The following is a 22,791-nucleotide window of genomic DNA, read 5'->3' as shown; positions in this document are numbered from 1 at the left end:
AGTGTAGGCAGTCAGATATTTTTCTCTCCTCAGGCCGACTGTCTCATCTGGGGACCCACGTGCCTCTCACCCTTGTAACTAATGATCGTTCTACATTCATGTTTCTCTTGGGCTGGTGGCATCACCCCCACCACCACCACCAGGAGTGTTTAGAAATGTGGGGGGTGGAAGCGTTTTTGTCACATAGCTGGGGGCACCTCTGACATTCCATGGACAGGTTCAGGGGTGTTGACACTCTGTATACCCAAGACTTGTCCCACTCAAAACACCAGGCGTGCCCCCACCTAGAAACACTGACTATATCCGTCACATCCATCTGCAGTCAACAAGGTTGTCTTTGCCTTGGGCTGATTTCTCCTCCTCATCCTCCTCCTTCTTTTTAAACACAATGAAGGTTTGTATTTCACTCCAATACATGTTTGACAAGGATCTGCAATGAGGCTCTGTTCTTCAGTCACGGAGGGATCCAGACCAATGCAGGCCAAGAAAGGATGGACAAACTGATGGCTTACGCTCTGGCTCTCAAGGCTTCCACCCAGAAGCTTGTGCTCACATTTCATAGCCCAGAGCAAGTCACATGGCCTCACCTGACTTTGAGAAGGTAGGAAGGGCAATCCTGGCTTATGCCTGGGAGAAGTGGAAATATTCAGTAGACAGCACTAATGACTACTCCGGTTGGGTTTACCATAACGTCTGCAACTTGTTATTTTTGTTCAACAGTGTTTTTGAGACACACCCATGTTGAAACAGATAGCTCTAGCTAATAATGGTGAGTTAATAAGCCGGACAGAAACAAGTAGATGCTGTAAGATTCCAACATCCTTGAGTTTAATTTATCACTAGTTAGGCTCTCATTTCCATTTTTCTCAACCCCCAATCCAGGAATCAGTCAATTAATCAGCCCATCGGAATGATTTATTTGATCAGTGCCTCATAGTTGCCCTGTGTCAGATGATGTCAGTGACCCTAAAGGAGTAAGCTGTTCTGCCCTCAAGGTGCTTGGGAAACTAGTTCAAAAGGCAGCACAGGTCCAGGGCTGAGCTGTGGACTGCAGGCCTGAGAAGCTGGCAGCAGGGAAGGACCCCTGGGGCTGGAGTAGCCAGAGAGCGTTTGGGGCTAGGCCTGGAAGGATGGGTCAGATGTGGACAGGTGGAGAGGAAAGGTGGGTTGGTCAGTAATCCCGGTGCGATGGTGATTCGTGCGTCAGGCCAGGTGGACTCATTTCTTCTCGTCACAAGCATTCTCCCTTGCCAATGTCATCTATCCCCTTGACTTGAAACCTCATCGCTGTGTCAAGGTGTCTCTGGCTAGGACCTCACTCCTGAACTCCATACCCTGTGAGACATCTTTCCTGGGAGACCCACAGACACCTACAAGTCAGCACATGCCAACCAAGCCCTCTACTCCCCACCAACAGCTACTCCTTCCACATCCAGATCTCAGAGGAAGCAGCCACCACCACCCAGCCCTTCACACTCAAAGTCTCAATGTCATCTTGGAGACTTCCTCTCCCCTGATCCTCCCCCACTTGGCGCTGGAGTACAAGCCAGTGGAATAGAAGCCCTGCTGTTGGCTGGCACAATGAGGATGGGGTATGGTGCCTCAAGGGCATGGGGTTGCCCAGGGCTTCCCTCTTAGCCCAGCCTTTAGCAAGAGGAGCCCATGCCAGAGCCTGGGAGCTGCAGGATTCAGCTGCTGCACTATCTGTGCTCCTGTCAGGGCGTTGATTCCCATCCCTTCTTACCTACCCCAACACACCTATCCAGCAATTCCCTCTCTCCTGGGCCCCTCAAATTTGCATACTCAAATCTAAGGTTTCCCACCTGAAAAAAATACTTTTTGACTGAAGGGCTTATATCACCAGGTTTTTCTGCTTGCCTCTAAAGAAAAACCCCATAAAAGGGTTGTCTACGCTTGCTCACCTCGCACCTTTCCTCTCATCGTTTCTCAGACCCATTCCAGGCAGGCCTTTGGAATCACTACACCACAGAGGCTGCTCTGATCAAGGTCAGCAGCGGCCTCCACCTTGCTCAGTTTTCAGTGCTCAGTTTTCACTTCTTTTCTGACAGCATTTGACACAGGTCATCCCACCTTCTTCCTTAAAACTGAGTAGTTTCCAGAAAACCATCTTTCTTGATTATCCTTTTCCTTCATTGTCTATACCTTCTCATTGTCTTTGGTGATTCTCCATCATCTCCCCAGTCTCTAAACATGAGGTACCCCCAGAGTGACCCTCTGCAACCGTGTTGACTCTATATGTAGCTGTAGGCTGATGACTCCCAGACTCGTAACTCCAGCTGGATTTCGCCCCTGGGCTATTGAACATGTATCCAGCTACCTGTGTGACAGTCCACCTGGATGTTCAATGAATTCATCCTTAGTACACAGCACAACATACTTGGAACTACTGTGACTCACAGGACTCTGTATATTTGATAAAAAAATTATTTTAAAAGTTGGTGTAATTCAGTAGTGTTCCACTTGAAGAAGTTATATTTCAACATTGTACTTTTCTATTTCATGTATTTCCATCTCTAGTACCTGACTTTACTTTTATTCAAGTGTAATAGTTCATGCAGCGTACCTAACACTCATTATTGTGTGGCATATCTGTATTCAAACACGTGCCTGTGCACGCACGTGTGTGTTCATGAAATAATACCTTGGAGAGAATAATTTTCATTTTTAAAAATTTAAAGGCTATATTCTTTTCTAATGAGGAGCTCTGGTAGTGCATTGATTAATCACTCAGTTGTTAACTGAAAAGTCGGTGGTTCGAACCCACCAGCACTCCTCAGGAGAAAAAGATGTAGCAATCTGCTCCCGTAAAGATTTACAGCCTTGGAAACCCTATGGGGCAGTTCTACTCTGTTCTACAGGGTCGATATGAGTCAGAACCAACTCGATGGCAATGGGTGTTATTATTTTCTAGTAATTTCTCAAATCTTTTTATTCTTGGAGTTTGAAGCTCAGAAGTGCAGGATATTTTTCAGGCTATATTATACTCTGCCTAATCCCATCTTGCTGTGAACTCCAGTCAAAAATTAATGATTATATTGAATTATGTCTTTGGTAATATTTGTTAGGGTCAGCAGTTCGAATCCGCCAGGCACTCCATGGAAACTCTATGGGGCAGTTCTACTCTGTCCTATAGGGTTGGTATGAGTCGGAATCGACTCGACGGCACTGGGTTTTGGTGTACTTATTGGGGAACAAATTGATTAAATTATGAATTAGATAAGTAGTGATAAGTTGGAGCCTTTTGGATAGGTGTAAGGGATAAAATCTTCAGGTAAGCCATTCTAAACCCAAACTGGAACCAAAAACATACTAGTTTACGGTTGGTAGCATAGAGGTTATAAAATGTACAACATAGGCAGACAAACTGTGTACATTCCAATATACTTGCTAAATGCTCTGAAGGTCTTTTAAGTGACCAAAGGGGGCAAATAAAAGCATCTTTTGAAGGAGAGAAGAAAAATACAGATGCAGAGAAAGAGAGCCTCAGCAGGACACACACATATATCTTACATGCAGGCCACACCCCAGGAAAGAGAAGACTGTGCCCAAGACCCACCCACCCCCATCCTGCCTCATCAACATGTAGAGGTCAGGATCCACAACATATAAAATGGAAGACAACCATACAATACTGGGAATCGTGGCCTAGCCAAGTTGGCACATAACCCCGACCATCACAGGTTCCGTATATCTATTTGCATAGTCCCACTCAATCATTGTGTGTGAGTCACAAAGACCATGGCTAGAAGGGCCACATTAAGTAATTCATTATACCGCACCACTACAGTATATTCTCAACCCAGTGACCAGAGGGATGCTGTTAACGTGGCATCAGACCCCGCATGCTCTGTGCCCAGGTCCTCCCTGACCCCTGCCTGCCACCTAACCCCTCACTCACCACACCCCTGTGCTCCAACCATAGTGGCCTCTTCACTGTTTCTCAGATATGCTCCTTCCTCAGGGCCATTGCACATGCTGTTCCCTCTGCCTACAATTCTCTTTTTCCGGAGAGTCCATGGCTTCCTCACTTCCCTCCATTACTCTGTCAGTGAAACCTTCCCAGACCACCCAAAATGAACCTGCATTCCCCTCCGGCATTTTCTAGGCCCCTTCCTTTCCCTGCTTTATTTTTCTCCATATTTATTAGTTTATTTGTTTCTTTGTTGCCCCCACAGAGGGCAGGAATTGTCTTTATTGCTGTACCCCTAGTGCCTGAAATTGTGCCTAGCACATAAACAGTGCTTGAGAATGTATATTAAATGAAGGAATCTGACTCCCCATCATTGGGGTTGACTCAGACCTTGGGGGAGGAGGGGGGTCCCTGGACTCAGTGGCTCTTAGAACCTGAGAGCAGAATTGAGCCCTCAGGGTCAGAACAAGTTCACAAGATTGGACTGAACCAGGCTGGGCAGGACCAACCAATTGGTCTGAAGTCAAGCAAGGCACAGTTAGAGGGTTTTAGTTATGGGGCAGGCATCTGGTGTCTTAGTTAATCTAGTGCTGCTATAACAGAAATACCACAAGTGAATGGCTTTAACAAAGAGAAATTTATTCTCTCATAGTCTAGTAGGCTAGAAGTTCAAATTCAGGGTGTCAGCTCCAGGGGAAGGTGTTCTGTTTCTGTCAGCTCTGGAGGAAGGTCCTTCTCATTAATCTTCCCCTGGACTAGAAGCTTCTCCATGTAGGAACCCCAGGTCCAAAGGATGCAGTCAGCTCCCGGCACTGCTTTCTTGGTGGTATGAGGTCCCCCCAGCTCTCTGCTCGCTTCTCTCTTTTATATCTCAAAAGAGATATAAATTCAATCTTGTAGATTAGCCCTACCTCATTAACATAACTGCCACCTATCCCACCTCATTAACATTATAGAGGTAGGATTTACAAGGCACAGGAAAATCATATCAGATAACAAAATGGTGGACAATCATGCAATACTGGGAATCATGGCCTAGCCAAATTGGTATACACATTTTTGGGGGACACAATTCAATCCATGACAGGACCCGAGGTCACTCACCTGCTGACCATTTTGCCAGGGAAGTGTTAAAGGTAAAAATGAAACAAATGATGCCAGCTCATGGCTGCCAGTTCCTGCCCTGAACAGAGCCCTGTGTTCTAGAGGCTGGAGAGGATTGGTCCTAGGTGCTCAGCTCTGGATGGGGCCTGCTCTCCTCCCTGGGAGAGTGCAGGCTGTCAGGGCCCCGCCTGCTTCCTGAGACTCAGTGTCTTGATCTCTCTTTAATTCTCAAGCCTCCCTCTGGAAGTGCAGCTCTGTTCAACTTCTATCACATGAGTCCATGCTGGGTTTTATTCTCCTCTTCATGCACCCAAATTTTGTTGCTCCATCTCTTTTAGGGAACATGAACTGGACTTCAGGAAGAATGTGGGGGCAGAAGGGAGGGTTGGGGTATTGCAGAGTCCAGGTGAGAGATCCAGTGTCTCAGACTAGGGAGATGGCAGTGAAGATGGGGAATGGAGCTATAGGACTTCTGATGAATCGAATGTGGAGGGTGAGAAAGAGAAATCGAAAATAGGAATTACAACCAAATTTCTGACTTGGGTAATGGATGATGAATGATGGTGCCATTTGCTGAGATGGGGAAGGGTGGAGGGTAGTGAGAAATAGGCTTGGAGGAGGGGAGTCCAAAACTTTGGTGGGTATGTTATTCTTGAGATGTCAGTCGTATATCCAAGTGCAGTTGTTCAGGGAGACATTTGGCAATTGGCTATATGGACCTCAAACTCAGAAGACAGGCCTGAGCTGGAAATAAACATTTGGGGTTGTCAATGTATAACCCCTGTTGCCATCGAGTCTATTCCAAGAGGATAGAGTAGAACTCCCCCATAGGATTTCTGAGGTTGTAATTCTTTACGGAAGCAGACTGCCGCAGCTCTCTTCCAAGGAGCCTACTGGTGAGTTTGAGCCACGGGCTTTTCAGTTACCAGCTGAGCTCTTAACCACTGCACCACCAGGGCTCCTTGCCAATGTATAGATGCTCTTTATGGCTAAGGAGCTAGATGGGGTCACCTAGGGAGACGGAGAAGAGAGAAAAGTAAAGGATGTCCAGGCCTGAGCCCTGGGATGTACCAACTGCAAAAGAGTTTGAAAAGGTGTAGGAGGAAACCCAGCAAAGTGTGAAATCCTAGAAGCCAAGAGCAGAGAGTGTTCAAAAAGGAGAAAACTATGTTAAGCGCTGCTCAGAGGCCTAGGAAGGTGAGGACAAGCAAGCGTCCATTGCGTATGGCCACGTGGAGGTCACTGGTAACCTTGATGGGAGCTGTTTCAGTGGAGAGGGAGAGATGGACTTCCAATGGCATGGGCTGAAATGAGGAGTGGAGACAGCATGTGTACACCCTGTCCTAAGCGGCTGGCTGTGGAGGGGAGCAGCGAAACAGGGGTGGGACCTGGAGAGGGGTATGGGGATGAGCAGGTAGCTGTTTAAGCTGAGAGACCTCATGCATATGTGTGTGCTGCTAGGAATGACCCACAAGCAAGGGACCAATGAGTGATGCTAGGGGGAGGAAGGGCAGAGTGCAGGAGCCAAGTCCCAGAGAGGGTGCAAGGTGGGCCCAAAGCACTGATGAGAAGGGACATTTCTCTTGTAGTAACAGAGGGAAGAGAGATGCTGGTTGGATGCAGGCAGTATGGATGATCTGGGGATGGGAAACGGGAATGGTTCTCGCATCTCATCGCCCCAATGCAGACTTCTTTTCACCCTTTCAAGCCACCTGTGAGGCTCCAGGTCCTCACCAACAATAGATTTGTGAATGGCTATTTTAAAAACATGAGGAAGGAATTTCTACTCCCAAAAAACCACTTAGATTCTTGGAAAAATTATTCCTCCGTGAAGATTATCCCCAAAATATAAGTATCAGATGTGAGACAGTCTAGTTAGGTTGGTTCTCTGAGTGGACCTAGCGCCTTTCTTCTGAGAACTCCAAGGACTTCCCACGGAACACTCCCTCCAGGCATTAAAGAAAGCCACTTATGTCACTATAAAACCCAAGGCATGGACAGTAAAAAAAAGAAGAAGAAAGAAAACACGAAAAGGGAAATGGGAAAGAAAAAAGACATATCGATCCTCGGGCCAACTGTGTGTCTGGAGTACACTGAGGCCAGAGCCCTCCGGAGTCCTGAGGACCAGAAGGGAAGACCTAACTGCACCGTATTAAAATTTTAAAGGAGAATCCATTTTCAGTGGGAGGCTGCCTTTGGTTCCCAGGTTGGGTCTGGGTCAGCACGGGGCTCTGTCTTGAGGGCAAGTGGTCCCTTGAGGGCTGTGGCTTTTCAAAGACTCAGTGTCCTCTGGGTCTCGACAGCCTGCCTGAGTCCTGGCTCCTTTCCTGTTAGTTGAGGGTAGGGAGTTGGGGGTGGGTGAGAATCAGGCTGGGTGCCCAGAGGGAAACTGGCTTCTCCTTGTCTCTCCCCTGTGGAAAACAGACTGTTAGAGAACGACAGGGCTTTTTCTTTCTCTTTCAGTCTTTATTTTTATCAATTACACATGCACAGAGTTTAAAGAGTCAGCTATTTCCACAAGTTTTGTTATGGAAAGCAGCTACTGTTCCTCTTTTCCTCAGATGTTCTCCTCCCTGAAAGCAGTAACTCTCATCTCTTTGAGCTCGTTATCTTGGCATTTACTGCGATACCTCTAAATAACGTGCTTGGGTTGCTAATTCTTGGTTTTTCAGCTTTGTTGTTGCTGTTGCTGTTAGTTGCCTTCAAGTCGATTCCAATTCATGGAGACCCCATGTGTTACAGAGTAGAACTACTCCATAGGGTTTTCTTGGGTGTATATCTTTGTGGAAACAGTTCGCCAGGCCTTTCTCCTGCAGAGCCACTGGGTGCATTAGAACTGCCAACCTTTAGGTTAGCAGTTGAGTGCAAACTTTTTGGGCCACCAAGGGACCTTTCTCATCTTGAAGCCCTGGTGGCACAGTGGTTAAGTGTTCGACTGCTAACTGAAAGGTCAGCAATTCAAATCCAACAGGCGCTCCTTGGAAACCCTATGGGGCAGTTCTACTCTGTCCTATAGGGTCGCTATGAGTCGGAATCGACACGACGGCACTGGGTTTTTGGTTTTAGGGACTTCTTCAGCTTTGTTGTTGTTGTTAGCTGCTGTGGAGCTGGCCCCTGACAGAGTAGAACTGCTCCATAGAGTTTTCTTGGCTGTACTCTTTAGGTGGGTTAGAACTGCCATCCTTTAGAAGAAGCCGATCATAAACCACTTCCGCAGCCCAGGCTCCTTCTTCAGCTTTAGGCATTATCTATTGACTCACAGGCCTTTGTACCTTCCACATCCCCCTTCTGTTCCCCCATCCTCTCATTAGAGTTGTATCATACGTAATGCATGACAGAGTCATGTAGTAACTATGGTTACTTTTTCTTTCCTCTACAATTTTTCTGTTTCGCCCTGGATAATAATTGTATGGTTGGGTTATTTATTTATTTTTGTTTAGTTTTCTATATTTTTATTACTAATTCAACCCCCAAATTCTCACGTCACTAAAATCACCTCTCAAAGACATTCAGATGCATCAGTAATTGGTAAATTCCATCTTTCTGAGGCAGTGACCCCCAGGGCCACCTGGCCTACTCCAGGTTGAGCTGGTTGCCCCTGGTCCCAAACCCTGGCCTACTGCACAGCTGCCCTTCTGGGGTCTCCATCCCATTCCTGGGGATTCTCTTTGCCTCCTATGTTGGATCTTCTCTTTCTGGAACTGTACGTCTTCCTTTTTGTTGATTTACTCCCTCATTTTCATATAGCACATCCTTCAGTAGTTTCTTGAGAAATGGTACATGAAAGGTAAATCTTTTGACACTTTGCATGTCTGAAAATATCTTCACAGTTGACTGAAGTGTAGAATTCTGAATCTGAAATTGTTTTCCCTCAGGGTTTTGAAGGCGTTGCTTCATTGCCCTCTAGCTTCAAAGTTGCTATTAAGAATTCCAGATCCATTCATATTCCTGTTCCAGTCTTTTTACTGTCTTGGGGTCTTCTCTTCATCCCTATGGTTAGGAAATTTTATAGCAGTGGACCTTGGTATGGGTCGCTTTTCATCACGCAGTGGCCCTTTCAATCTAGCCGCTCAGGGACTTCCACTTTAAAAAATTTTTCTGGAGTTGTTTCTTTAATGATTTTCTCTCCCTTATTCCCCCACCCCTTTCCTTCTGGGACTCCTGTTATCCTGGGGTGGGACCAACTGACTTGTTCCTCTAATTTTCATACCTTTCTGTCAGATTTTCCATCTCAGTCTCTTTGCTCTACTCTCTGAGCACTTCCTCCCATTTTGTCTTCCAGCGATTCTATTGAGTTTTTCATTTCTGCTATCACACTTTTAATTTTCAAGAGCTCTTTTTTTCTGAATGTTCCTTTTAATAGTATGCTATTTTTATTTTATAGATACTTTTTTTAATATATTTATATCTCTCTGAGGCTGTTAATGTTAGTTGTTTTGTTTAGTTTTTTTATAGTTTTCTGCATGGCTTCTGGTTCCCTCAAATTCCCTTTTGTCTGTGTGTTTGTGTTGGTCTCTTTCCTCACGTGTCTTGTAACCATTGATGTCTTCTCATATTTAAGAGTTGGGGCCTCAAAGATGATTGGAAGCTCTGGGTGTAAGAGAGGCTTACTGACAAAGAGCTTTTCTATAGCTGACCATCTGGGCTGTTTCATTGGGAGTCTCCAACGTCAGTGACTTTGGGTCTTTCTTCTTGGGCAGAATCCCTGTGAAAACTCTTCCAGTCTCCCTTCTGGAAGGTGAAAGGTTCACTTCCCATATTCTGGGAGTCAAGTAGAAGAAAAAGGCCAGGTGGAAGAGGTGTCTCAGCATCTAGTGAGACATTTACTTCATCTGCCCTGGTGGCACAGTGATTAAAGAGCTCAGCTGCTAACCAAAAGGTCATCAGTTAGAATCCACCAGCTGCTCCTTGAAAAGCCTAGGGGCAGTTCTGCCCTGTCCTATAGGTCACTATGAGTCAGAATCGACTTGGTGGCAAAAGTTTTTTTTTTTTTAACCCGTCCTCAACTTGCCTGCTAGTTTCCTCTCAAAGACCCTCAGTTTCCCCACTTGCAGAGAATAAAACTGCAGACTTTTGCTGGGGTTGGTGAGGGGGAGTCTACTTGGCTGCAGGAATTTAGGAGGACATGGATATCTGACTGCTTGGACAAGACTTTCAACCAGTTGCCCTTATTTTGTTTCTTGGCACCCCCACCTTGAGAGTCTTTGAGAGACCCTGTGGTATAAATCAGATTGGTTCTCAGCTTTTCCCACTGCCAGCTTAGGATTCCATTTTCTTGAGTCTGTGGAGTCTTTTCCACCCATCTGTCTTTTTCCAGCTTCCAAACTTTTATTGTCAGTCTCCTTTCCTATTCTCTTCCTTGTTGGTTTATTATATCAAAAAAGAAAATAGTAGAATGTTTCCCCCACCATCTTTAATAGAAGACTATATATGGCGACCCCAGGTGTTATAGAATAGAATTACTCCACAAGGTTTTCTTGGCTGTAATCTTTATGAGAGCATATCACTAGGCTTTTCTTCTGCGGTGCTGCTGAGTGGGTTCAAACCCTCAACCTTTAAGTTAGTAGGTAAGTGCAAACTGTTTGTGCATGAGTCAGAATCAATAAGACAGCAACAGGTTTGTTTGTTTTTCATTAGTAGGGTAGTTTTCGAATATTTTTTAGCCAGAGAACTGTTTAAGAAAGACCACCCTCTCAGCCTCCCCAGTAGGCCTCGGAGGGCCCTGTGGCACTGCCCTGAGCCTCTAGAACTCAGAAGAGCACATAAGAAAGCACCAGTGTTCTAGAAAGTCCTTGCCTTTGACTGAGACAGAGTCAGAGTCTAGTCCTGCTGCTACCACTCACTGACAAGCCCCTCTACTTCTAAATCTCAACTTCTTCATCTGATAATAGGTATAATGGTACCTACTTTCAGGCTTTGTGTGTGAAATGAATAGTAGGATAACATGCGCTTGCTTGTCCCAGGGCCGGCATACGGAAAGCTCTCCACAAGGGTGATGTTTCCTTCCTTGCTTCCTTTCTCCTTCACTGTTCTTTCCTTCCATCCATCTTCCTTTCTTCTTTCTCCCCTTCCCTCCACCAGGGAGATTCTGATTTTCCCCAGACTAAGGTGATCTTTGTGCCCAGGCAGTGGAGAGCTGCTGAAGGCTGTAAGCCAGGGCATGACTTTGATGGCCTTGTGTTGACAACACATCAGAAGGAACAAGTTGGAGATAAGCTCCCATTATGTTGATTCATGGATAGTAAAAAAAGAAAACAAAAATGACATAAGAGCAGGTGGAGTGTCTGACACCAGGTTTGAGTATGGGTCCATCTGAATTTTATTAGCTGAAAATCACAGGAAACTTTTTCCTTTTCCATCTTGGGCATTGTTTGAAATGGAGTCTCTTACAAGGAAGGAGGCCATGTGCTGTAAGCCCTGGAGCTGGAGACTGTGGGCAAGTGGTGTTCTGTCCCTGGGACTTGGTTTCCTCACTTGTAATTGAAGGAGGTAGAAAAGTGCTTGAACTTTGGAGTCAGGGGGCTGGGATTTAAGTCCTGGCTTTGCCAGTTACTAGCTCTGTGACCTTGAGAGGGCTGCATTGCTCTTTGTGAGCCTCAGTTTCTCATGTATAAAATGAATGATTGTCACATGGTTTGGACGAAACCGTCTCTGCCTCTCAGGATGTGACGTGTAGACTCATTCTAGCTCTTATCAGCCTATGAGATATTTCAGCTCTGGAAACAGCAGAGCTCGGCACTGAGCACTGGGAGAAGATATTGCTCAGAAAGACTCTGCAGAAAAAGGTCCTGGGCAAGGGGGCCATGCAGACTATTTCAAGCCCTTGTCTCTTCCCAAGGAGAAGAAGGCCTTTTCTAAAGGTCAGAGAAGATAATCTAAGCTCACCAGCTGGGGGCCATGCTTGGTCAGGCACCTTTGGCAGTTTGCTCTGACCTGAGATGAGGCATCTGTTGGGAGGTATTTCCTTTCAGAACCCAGAGTCGGGTATTGACGTGCCTGAACACACACAGGTGAGAGGATGCAGAGGGGGATAAAAGGGATGCCGCGTCTCCAGAGACTCCTCTGGCCCCACAGACCTAGAAAAATGAAAAAGTTGCTCTCTAGGCATGGTCTGGAGTCTCTTGTATGAGGGGCCCAGATGTAGTCTGTGGTAAATGAGGAATCCCACAAACGTCAGAGGCTCCTCACTGTCTGCAAGGAAAGGCCCATACTTGAGAGGCACTGACGTCCTCCGTGAGTCAGTGCCAGCGGCTTTCCCACCTCAACCACCTCCTGCCCTGCAGGTGCTCAGAGCTCAGGCTGTGTCCTGCTGCCCTGCACTTGCCTACCTCTGCGCCTTTAATCTTCATTTTGTTTGGTCCTTCTGGGCTGCCCTCCTCCACTCTGAAGGTGGAGGGGCCTCTTGGGGTTGTTGTGAATAGTAAGTAGAATCATATGTGTGAAACACTTGCTCAGACCCTGGAGCCTCAGCCCCATTGCCAATCAGAGTGAAACAGTGGCATCCTTTGCTCCCTGCCCACTGAATGTGGTGACAAGAGCAAGACTTTGGTGTCAGCCAGACCTGGGTTCAAATCCTGGCTCTGCCACTGATTAGAAAGTCACTTAACCTTTCTATGGCTTACCCTTCTCATCTGGAAAATGAAAAGAATAATAGTACCTGTTTGTCGACATTGTTGAATATTAAATGAAATCCTGTTTGGATGTAATATACTTGGCACAGGACCTGGCATATAGTAAGTTGACCTCTTATTCTCCCATGAATTATCAATATTTATTTACGTAATTGCCTTCAAGTAAAGCGTAAATTCCTGAGCTCCCCCTCCCCTGACTTCTACAAGCTGTTTGTAGTAGAGTGTAAGATTTAAAGCTCTGAAGCCAGACCACCTGCATTTGAATCCTGGATCTACCAGAGTGGCTGTCGGATCTTGAGTAACTTACATAACTTCTCTGTGCCTCAGTTTCCTCATCTGTAAAATGGAGATGATAACAGTCTTGAGCTCTCAAAGGGTTTTTGTGATGATTAACTAAGATGCTACGTGTAAAGTACGGTAAAACCTGTGAAAGCTAGAACCTGTGTAAGGTGAAAACCTGTCAGAGAAGGAAAACTCAAATATTTTCCACTAAACCGAGCAATAGGAAAGTGGTAAGACTGCACCCCGTCAAAGGCAGAAAACTTTCGAGGCCTGGTAAAAAAGGCAGTCCCATCAAGTTCCACCTCTCACAGGTTTCACTGTATTTACAGTGCTTGGCAGAGAGGGGCCTGGCATGGGGAGTGAGAGCCCAAGGTGGGGAAGGGCATCCTCCATGCAGAGGGGGGCCTGTGTGGGGAGTCAGAGCCCAAGGTGGGGGAGGGCATCCTCCATGCAGAGAGGGGCCAGCATGGGCAGTCAGAGCCTTAGGTGGGGGAGGGTGTCCTCTGTGTAGAAGCCCAAGGTTGGGGAGGCATCTGTGCAGAAAGTCCTGGCCTGGCCTTGGCCTTAGAAATACACACCAGAGAGTTCAGTGGTGATGGGGTATCATGTTAGCAACTTGCTTTCAACAGTTCAGAAAAAAAGAAATTCTTTATGCTCTATCTTCAACTTTTCTATAAAGTTGTGATTGTTTCAAAATAAAAATTAAAAAGGGATAACATAGCATGGCTCAGAAGAAAGGGATCTGGGCACTCATATGAAACATCTAGAATAGGCAAATGTGTAGAGTGTCTCTATGCATTTGGTTACCAGAAGTGAGCAGGATGGGGAGAGGGGGTGTCATTATTTAGGAAGTGTGGAGTATCTGTTAATGGGGGTGGAAAATTTGGCAGTGGATGTGGGTGATGGTTGTACAGCATTATAAATGTAGTCAAGTCACTGAATTCTACATGTAAAAGTGTTGAATTGGCAAATATTGGATTACATATAGTTTTACCACAATTAAAAAAAATGCAAAAAGAAGAAGAAGGGAGATGGGGAAGCTAGGGTTCTAGGGAAGAGCTTAAAAGAGACAGAGGCTGTCAGGAGCCAACCAGGCAGATTTCTGGCTAAGTTGAGTGGACTGAGGCCAAGTGAGGGAGTTAAAGGCATTGCATCTATCAGACCCAAGGAGGAATTGGGGGCCCAAACTCCAAAGGAGAATTCTGCATCTGTGCTGTGGACGGTGTCATCTGTCACCATGGGTGGCTTGCAGACTGAAGAAGGGAAGGCCCCGCTGGCCAGAGAGCTGAGGGAGGTGTGTGCCATGGGAATGCAGCCAGCAGGAGACAGATGGGGCTTGGAGCGGGCAGCAGGGGACGGGTATGCCACGCAGGCTGCTCCAGGAACATGGTGGCAGCAGGCAAGGAAGGACACAGGCACCAAAGCCAGCCTAGGGCAGCCGGGGAGAAGCCAGACTGTGTGTGAGGCCTCATGAGTGCTGCTGGCAGACTGAGGCCAGAGGGCGGCCAGCCAGGGGGGCAGGGCAACCAAGTACTGGAGCCAGGGGCAGGCAGGGCTTTCCCCAGGGAAGGTGGCAAAGGATGGAGGCAGCTGGCAAGGGCCTGAGGGCCAGGGAGGCCTGTCTGCATGGTTGATACGGTTCAGCCTGAAGCCCAGACAGTATCTTTAGGGGCTTGGGAGGAAAGTCCTTTCCCCCAGTGGAGGCCAGGTGAGTGCAGTTGGAAGGAAGGGAGCCAACCCGTATCAAAGACAAGAAGACAGGTTCCCATGGACTTTCAGAGTATCAGTAGATCCAGCAGCTGGGCTGCCCCAAACCCTCAATTCCCAAAGCTCCCCTGAAATTTCCTGGGACTGCCTGCCTTGCTAGCTGAGGACCTGACTCAGAACTCTGTGATTTTCCCAAGGTTTGTAACTTCCTGGTGTTGGCACTCTGGTTCACCCATTAGAGTGAGTCACACTACCCTTCCAGTGAGGACAGCCCTGGAGAGGGCAGCTGGGAATATGTGTCCTCCTCTGTGGTCTGCGTTGGAGAGGGAGGAGCCCCTGGGGCAGAGCAGGTGGTGGGGCTGGGAGCCAGCCACAGGCTGAGAGTGACCCTGGGTTCCCACTGGGGCTGGAAGGAGCTGGCAATGGCGTGGATCGGCTTTGTCCCCCACCCAGCAGGAGGGCTTTGCCAGCCCGGACTCCAGCAGGGTCTCCCTGAGGCCTGGTTGCTGCATGAGAGGGCAGAGCCGTGACCTCTGGATGCCCCCACACGGGTCCAGGCTCTCTTCCAACCCCCTTCTGTTAACAACCTGCCTCGCCCTCCTAGGTGGACCCCTGATGGTCAGGCCCTTACCAGAGATGAGGCAGAGGCTGCTGTGAGTGGAGTGGGGCTTTGGGCTCCAGCAAAGATGGGACAAGCTTACTCGCTCAAGGCCTCACCCAAGAGAGGTGCCCTTCCCCTCTCTTCCTTGGACTTCCTTCACCCAGCGTGTTAGAGAAGGCACGTAGCAAGCTGGGCTCCTCTGGATCCCCAGGTATCAGGTGGGGTTGGCAAGGGGAGCCCAGCACAGCCTCCTCACTTTTCTCTCTACTACAACAGTGAGACACCTGGTTCTCTCAGGAAGTCCTGTGAGTGAGAAGGGAGGTAGGGAACCAGGTGCGCTTTCGCCACCATTCCTGCTGGCTGGGCCTGTGTGCACTGTCCCATTCCTCCTGAGGAATCACAGGATGGGGGAAACCTTAGAAATCATCAAGCCCACACTCTCCCTTTCACTTAGAAAGAAATGGAGACCCTGAGAAGAAACAGGTGGCAAGGACCTCTTTGCCAGACTGCCTGGGTTCAAATCCCAACTCAGCCACTTACTGTGCCTCTTGCAAGTTTCTTCAGCTCTGTGTAATTCAGTTTCTTTTTCTGTAAATCAGGAACGACAACAGTCCCTGCCTCGTGGGTCCTGTGAAATTTAAAGGAATTTATCCCCTTGGTGGAGTGTGTGAGGGTGTCAGAGCCGGGACTCGACCCCATCTCCTCCTTCCTCCCTCACCACAATCTTGCTCCATACCTTCCCCCCTGAGGCAGAGCAAACCCCAGGGTTGCCACTCTAAACAGGATCCATATTTTTTGCTCTTCTTTCTATTCTTCCCCGAACGTGGGGTCCACTTTCCTCTGTGCCCAGCACACCCCCTGTGATAGAGGAGAGGAGTGAGACCCTTCAGTGCTCCCCCTTTGCCCCCAGAAGAAAGTCCAGGCTCTGGGGCCCTGAGACCCTGTGCTCAGGCCCCATTGCACTTCAGGCTTGCCCCACCTACTACCCCTGCAGCCAGGCCAGATTGCTCCCAGCACCTGCTGGTCCCTTCTGCAGGACTGTTGGGTACATGGCTCCTCTGCCGGGGCACCCTCAGCCCCATTTGCCTCTGGGAAATGCTTCAAAGCCCAGTGCTGCCTTCTCCTCCTCTGGGAAGCAGCCTTGGCCTCTGCCCACCCCACCTCCACCTCACCCACCGGCGTCAGCCCTGCCCACTTCTGGGCCCCCTCCCCTCTCAAGCACTCAGGCGTCACAACCCACTGCTGTTATCAGTTTGTCTGGTTGTCTCCTCCCAGGCTGTCACTCCTTCAAGGCAGAGACCTGAGTCGATTGGTTTCAGTCCCCAACACCTGGCACTTGACACAGATGCCACACATGGTTTATTCTTTTATTCATCAGTTACTGAGTGCTGACTGTTCTCGGTGCTGGGATATAACAGGGAACAAAACACATGGCAAGTTTTGCTTTTATGGAGCTTAAAATGCAATGGGGGTAGATAGACAGTAAACAGAATAAGAAGAAAATATACATACACTGAACCCCGTGACATCTGGAACTCGCCGGGACTGCCTTATTTTTCCGGGTCTCTCAAGTTTTCCACCTTTGACAGGGTGCAGCCTTAGCACTTTTCTATCGCTCATTTTAGTGCAAAGTGTTGGAGCGTTCTTTCTCTGACAGGCTTCCGCTTTACACAGGTTCTGGCTTTCACAGGTTTTACTGTTGTATGTGTGATGATAAATGCTGAGGAAAAAATAAGGCAGGGAAGGGAGAGATGGAGTTTTGGGGAGAGGTATTGCAAGTTAGGGCAAGAAAGGCCTCCCTGAGAAAGTGACCTTTGTGTAAAGACTCAGCCACAGTGTGGACATCTCGGGGGTGAGTGCCCCAGGCAGAGGTAAGGGGGCAGCCCTAAGGCAGGAGCCGGCCTGGCATGTTTGAAGGGTAGCCAGGGGCCAGTGTGGCTAGAGCAGTGAGCCAGGGGAGAGAGCCGTGAGGGGAGGTGAGAGAGGTAGCAGGGGCGGCGGCCAGGTGTGGAGCCCGCAGGGCCTCCTCAGCCATCGTGAGGACTTGGGCTTTTACTCTCACAGATTCAGGGGCCCTTGCAGGGCTTTTAGCAGTGGAGAGATGGGGTCCATCCTGCATTTTAAAAAGATCATCTGGCTGCCAGGTTAGACAGAATACACTGAAAGGGACAAAGGTGGAAGCAGTTAGGAGGCTGGGACCATAATCTAGCGAGATGTGATGGTGGCTGGGAGCAGGGTGGTCACCGTGGAAATGGTGAAAAGAACCAGATCCTGAATCATTTTTGAAATTAGAGCCAAGAGAAAGCTTCAGAAGAGGGTGCAGGAGAAAGACAACATTGTGTTTCTACATCAGGAATCAGCTGACATCCCATCCTGCCCTCCTGGTCCAACCACAATGCTCACTTGCTTCCAGCCCTGACCACCCATTACACAGCCCATGCGTGGCCTCACCAATGACTGGTAAGGCATCTCCTCATGGCCCTGAGGCCTCTGGTTTTCTGTACCTGGTGGTCAGAGCTCCGGGCTCCACGTTTCCCAAGCCCCTTCCAGCTCCCTGTCCTTCCCTCCCCTCTCCCAGCCCAGATCCCTGACCCCACTGCCTGAGCACCCCTACCTAGGTTCTCGGCAACTAGGCCTGCAGAACGTACCTGCTGCCCTCTGCTGGAGCTGATCTCTGCCCAGTACCTGCCAGTTCCCCCTTCCAGGTGACCTTCCTGTTCCTCGTGGGCAGAGGCAGCACGTAGAGATACTCCAGGAAGCTTTGAGTCTGATAGTTCTGGTCCTGCCTCTGCCACTTCCTACCTGTATGTCTTGGTCTGATGGCTTAAATTCTCTGGACCTCAGGCTTCTCATCTATGGAATGGGGACAATAATACCTACCTCTCAGGATTGTTGGGAGAATAAAGCACCGAGCACAATGCCAGACACCCAGTAGACACACCGTCCATGTCCCCTAAGGCACCACCTGAGCCTTGATGTCACATGCAGACACACACAGGAGCACACACCATGTTTAGGAAATTGTAACACCCTTCCAGGAATTCATCCCATATTTCAATCCCTCCATGGACTCTTTGACATTTGGCTCCTACCCGCCTTGACTCTGGATAATAGCAGGTGTGTGATAGGGCCTGTGTGTGTTTACTGCCCTCTGGGTGAGAGCCCCCAAAAGCTGTGATCAAACCACTGAGGGAAAGTTAGGCAGCATGTAGGCAAAAATTTCAATTGTCATGTTTTATTTTAATGTTTGTTAGAAAAATATAACGAGTGTGTGAAACCTGCAATTGCATGACTGTGAGTCCTTATGGTGGAGCTGAAGTGGGGAGCCTGCCTCCACAGTCACCCACCTCGTGCCGACCCCGGAGCCGCAGGGGCATGCTCAGGCAGGCCTGCCTGTGGTGCCTCTGACCACCAGTCCCACCCTTCCGCCGTTCAGATGCTTGGAGAGAGCAGGAGATGCTGGTATGGATTCCTACACACGGACTGGCTGGAAGGCTCACCGCAGCCCTTTATGTAACTCCTGGAAAGATCACTTTCAGAGGGTTCTTGTTGTTGTTGTTAGCTGCCCTCAAGTTGGCTGCCGACTCTTGGCAACCCCATGCACAATGGGATTGGACTACTGTGATCCGTAAGGTTTTCATTGTTGATTTTCAAAGGGTTAGGCCATGACAGTGCTCAAAAGGGAGGCAGCAAATGATTGGAATTTGGGCATTCTGGTCAGCCATGATCTCTTGGAAAAATCACCAGGTCTGGAATCCAAGAGACCTGTGTTGGACCTTGGCTTTGCTCAACAGGCTGTGTAAATTGTGGCCAGCTGCTTAGCCCATCTGTGTAAGCCTCTCCTTAACCAGATGGTGTCAGTAACGATGCTGCCTCATACAGCTGAGGTGAGGATTAAATAAGACGACAGCCTGAACATGCAGCCCCGAGCAGCATGGAGCCAATCGGGATACATGGAGAGGAAACAGTGGGGTGCCTAGAAGGAAGCTGAAAATCTTCCTGCCTGGATAAAGGCACGACAGGGTGGGGACAGGAAGGTGGGGCTCTGAAGCTGACCCACCTGGGTCTGAGTCCTAGATCTACCACCTGCTGGCTGTGTGACCTTAGGCACGTTTTTTAACCTCTCTGGGCCTCCTTTCTGTGTCTGCAAAGTGGGGAGTATAATAGCACAGGGTCATTCTGAGGACTAAATAAGTGAATCACGGCACGTCCAGCGCTCAGCACGGGCCAGCACACACACATGATCAACAGGACTTTGCTTGAGTGAATCCTGCAGATCCAATTTGGTGCTTCCTGGATGGCTTTGCACATGAGGCCACTAGGCAGGAGGGCCAGGAGGGCTCAGAAAGCATGTCCCAGGAAGTGGCATCTGAGCTCAGGTCTGAGGATGAGTGACAGTTAGCAAAGGCGTGGCGAGGGGTAAGAAGGAGAATGGTTCAAGATGGAGGAAGTAGCAAGGGCCAGAGTGCTAGCACCTTGGAGGAATGGTGTGATGGTGAGGCTGGAGCAGGAAAGAAAGTAAGCAGATGGGTGGGGGGGGGGGGCAGCCAAAGAGGAGGCGGGGAGGTGGGAAGGCCAGGGAGGGCCTCTGGTCCTGTTATCTGCTGTCACGGGTCACAGGTATCAGTGGCATGTGAGGGAAGGACCTCTGTCCCCTTTCCATTAAATGAAAGAGGCCATATCCCTCATCGCAGCTCTGTGAGGGGAGGGGAGGAATTAATAAATGAAAATGGTTGTAAATTGTAAACACTTTGTGCAGTTTTGGCTATTTTTTAAATCCCCAAAGCCTGGTACTCATATAACTCCACCATATAGCTGCTCCTAAAATCTGGCTAAGAGCCTTTGCTGGCTCCCCAGTTCCCTCCAAAGTACCCCGTGGATGATCAAGCCTCAGACAACCCCTTCAGGCACTTCCCTCTGCCCAGCGAAACTGCTTCCTCTGTTCTTCCCATGCTTTTCTGCCTCTGTGCTGTGTTGGTGCTGCTCCTCCACCTGGAGGGCCCCTCTCCCTCTCCAAATACCTACACAGTCAACCTGTCTTCAAAGCCCAGGTCAGGCGCCCCATTCCGTGGAGCTTCCCTGACCTTTCCCCACCCTGCCACCACCACGTGCTAGATGTCAACTCCCCTTCTAAACTCCCTGCGCACACCCCCCCGCCCCCGCCAAAAAAAAAAAGCCCAGTTGCCATTGAGTTGACTCCATCTGAGTGGGCTTGAATCTCTAACCTTTCAGTTAGCAGCTGAGCACGTTTACTCTTTGTACCACTCATGGACTCTTCCAAACCCTGGAACCCATTGTTATACCTTATCTTGACATTTATCATTTTCTATTTGGTTCAGACAAATGGCTGCTTCCCCTGATGGCCAGCTTTAGACCCAACAGGCAGGGAAAATAGGTTTTGTGAAATCCTATGTGGTTTAAAACGTGTAGCTTTGTAAGGTTAAAAATGTAGACAGCAAGCCTGGTCAGAGTGATCTTTGGCGTGACATGGTGCCACTTACTAGCTGTGTGGCTTGGGACAAGTCACTGTGCCTCTCTGAACTCAGTTTCTCCGTCTATGGAATAGGGATAAATATCTCTACTTCACAGCATTGTTGTGAAAGTTCTGGAAGCTCACAGACACTTCAGTGTCTGCCACTACTCTCAGCAGAGAGTAGATCTGCAATAAATGTTAGCAGGGCCTGCTGTCTTTCAGCCATTTAGACGTGAGTTTGTGTCTCATCTGGCCTTAATTCTGGCCACAGGGTCGCCTTCTTGCTGCTGATTGCACTGAAAGACAGTCTACATGCTTTAAATAGCGTTTATAAGTGACACTTCAGCCAGCCAGGACCAGCGCTGTTGGAGGGTTGCCCAGGGGCTTTCTGGAGACACTGTGTGTTGACTAAGTTCTTTACTGGGCACCAGGCCAGATGCAGAGACGTGTGTGGGGAGGCAACTGGTCATTTGCAGCAAGATCCCACCCAGTCACATCAGCCCGGCATTAATACCCAGGAGTCTCAGGCTGTAGTCCGGGCTCTGCTGGTAATGGTCATGCGGCCTTAGGCCAGGCACTTACCCTCCCTGGGCTTCCTCCTCCTTGTCGGCCCCATGAGGCTGGCAGCTTCAGAGGGTGAGCACAGGCCCGCCAGTGCCCGGGGTCTCCTCACTTAAAAACGTTTTTGGTGTGTCTCTTCTGAGACTGTAGCCAGACCCTCTTGAGAGCTGCTTCTGTTTTGTCTCTATAAACCTTCTTTATCAGCTCTCAGCCTGCTGAGAAGAGTACTTCTCACATTTCTCTGCCCTGAATTTACTACTCTCAAGCCCTGAGAGGCGCCTGGTCCTAGCACAAGGACTGGCGGAGGGACAAAGCTCTGCTCTCGCCCTCTATTTGAAGGGTACCTCAGCCCTTCCTCCTCCTCCCACACTCACGAGGTAGCTCAGGCAACTGACTTAGCCCCTGGTGACAACCCGATTGAGGTACAACATGTGCCCCTGGACTGAGTCTTGCTGCCCACCCTCCACCCCGTCTGCAGTAACTGCAGCCATTGTTTATTGAGGGCCTACTGTGCTCTGGAAACCCTGGCGGTGTAGTGGTTAAGTGCTACAGCTGCTAGCCAAAGGGTCAGCAGTTCGAATCTGCCAGGTGCTCCTTGGAAACTCTATGGGGCAGTTCTACTCTGGCCTATATGGTCGCTATGAGTCAGAATTGACTCGATGGCACTGGGTTGGTTGGTGTTGGTTACTGTGCTCCTGGTACAGACTAGGCACTTTACAAATATAATTTCTAATCCTCAGCACCCCCTGCTAAGTAGTATATATATGTATATACATGTTAGTGTGTATAGGTATACCCATTCTACAGATGACAGTTGAGGTCAGAGAGGTGAAGGCACTTGCTCGTGGTTGTTCAGGGAGGAAGAAGCAGAGCTGGGAACGGAACTCAGCCCCATTTGGCTGCAAAACGTGTGTTCTTTCCATCATACCACACTGCCACTAACTAGGGTGCCCTATTTTCTGCTTCCTCTGACTCCCAGACAGCCACCTGCGTAGCAAGCCCCTGATGGGACCCTGTTCCCACCACTCCATGTGCCCAGGGCCAGGTGTGGACCCCAGTGTATGCTTGTGGATGAAGACGATGAAGATGATGCTGACGGTGGTGCTTCCCTGGGTGGTGCTTTCATGGCGAGGGAGGGGGTTTGCAGCAGGGAGACTTCCCCTCTCCTTTCCTGCTCTCTTTCCATGCTCTGAAGAAAATTCCTGCCGCCAGCAACATCAGGTCCAGCCATGACAGCCAGAAGGATGTTAATCCAGAGGGGAGTGGTGAGGGATTGGTGTCCTTTTGCTGTTTACTGGCTGTGTGTCCTCAGGCAAGTTACCTAAGCTTTCTGAGCCTCAGTTTCCTCATCTGAAAAAGAGAAATGACATTACCCACCTCAGTGATTTGTAGGAAGGAATCAGTGTTATCCTGTAATTAGGAAGATGCTTTGTATAAGCTAAAGCACCACAGGTGTTCAGATTATATTGTTGTTGCCACTGCTGCTACCCACTAGGGTGCA

General features: G+C 48.9%; 1 protein-coding gene and 1 long non-coding RNA gene across 9 annotated transcripts in view; one reads left to right on the top strand and one right to left on the bottom strand.

Moving 5' to 3' along the window:
• Nucleotides 1-16,425, bottom strand: part of LOC126072967 (uncharacterized) — a 38,940-nt gene extending 22,515 nt beyond the window's left edge. Inside the window, exons 1-4 of one of the 4 annotated variants that reach the window (XR_007516621.1) lie at nt 16,274-16,425; nt 15,993-16,114; nt 15,797-15,884; nt 3,651-4,801 (exon numbers count right to left, since the gene is read on the bottom strand). This is a non-coding gene — a long non-coding RNA (uncharacterized LOC126072967). Of the gene's footprint in view, nt 1-3,650; nt 6,047-6,475; nt 12,112-15,796; nt 15,885-15,992; nt 16,115-16,273 lie in introns of those variants that run through there. The other 3 variants (XR_007516618.1, XR_007516620.1, XR_007516619.1) reach the window with 3 other exon arrangements.
• The window catches only part of HIVEP3 (HIVEP zinc finger 3), a 119,688-nt gene that overhangs the window by 62,342 nt on the left and 34,555 nt on the right, over nt 1-22,791 (top strand). The window lies entirely within an intron of this gene.

This window comes from Elephas maximus, chromosome 3 (assembly GCF_024166365.1).
Source record: "Elephas maximus indicus isolate mEleMax1 chromosome 3, mEleMax1 primary haplotype, whole genome shotgun sequence".
Classification (NCBI taxonomy): domain Eukaryota; kingdom Metazoa; phylum Chordata; class Mammalia; order Proboscidea; family Elephantidae; genus Elephas; species Elephas maximus.
This window is presented reverse-complemented; position numbering and strand designations above follow the sequence as displayed.